Source organism: Odontomachus brunneus, unplaced genomic scaffold, assembly GCF_010583005.1.
Source record: "Odontomachus brunneus isolate Ranch 3 - 2012 unplaced genomic scaffold, Obru_v1 Obru_scaffold_490, whole genome shotgun sequence".
In the NCBI taxonomy this organism is placed as follows: Eukaryota; Metazoa; Arthropoda; class Insecta; order Hymenoptera; family Formicidae; genus Odontomachus; species Odontomachus brunneus.
The window spans coordinates 9,333-10,306 of NW_022639940.1; positions in this window are offsets into that span (position 1 = coordinate 9,333).

Sequence of the window (974 nt, forward strand, 5' to 3'; positions counted from 1 at the left end):
CCCTCGCGGCCAGTGACTATCACTGCGGTAAATACAGATAAACCAGCAACGTCTCGCAGAAACGGGAACGGCCGATCTAATAATGATACAGAAGGAGAAATAAAAAAGGAGCAAAATCGCGTGCGCGACTACCGCGTAAATCAGATCCGCCGAAACTTACATAAAAACGCAGGATTCGACTTAGTCATCTTGCCAATAAAGGAGGCGAAACGAGAAAGAATACCTTTTCTCGTTGACACGGGATCTGCAATAAGCCTCGTAAAGATACGAACGCTGGACGATGATACCCCTATGACTGCAGAAAAACTGACACTTACGGGTATCACCGGACATAAAGCCTACACGATAGGAAAAATAATCGCCACAGTCAACGTAGGAAACCAGCGCCGAAGATTCGAACTATATGTTGTACAGGATGATTTCCCAATCGAGCACGAGGGAATATTAGGAATAGATTTCCTTCGCAAACACCGCGCTAATCTTGATTATAAAGCAAGGACGATGATGATTTCCGGACAAAGTCTATCGCTGATTTCGCAGCAGACGTATAACCTTCCCGCGCGCAGTGAAGTGATAATACGCGCCGCAGTAAACATAAATCGAGTGGGAGTAATCCCCGCTGAAGAAATTTCACAAGGAATTTTTATCGGAAATTGTTTGGTAGAACCTGACAATTTCACATGTCCAGCAACGGTAGTAAATACTACCGATAATATTGTCGAAATAGCTACACCATATGTAATATTAGAAGATACCCCGAAATATGATACCGCGGAGATAAACATGCTCACAAAAAATCAAAGCAATAAACTGACAGCGCGAACAGAAAAATTGAACCAACAATTAAGATTGGAGCATTTAAACAACGAAGAAAAAAAAATTATACATGAAATTTGTGAGGAATATAATGATATATTTTTTCTCGAAGGAGATAGCCTCACGCATACCGCGGTGGTAAAGCATCAAATCACCAC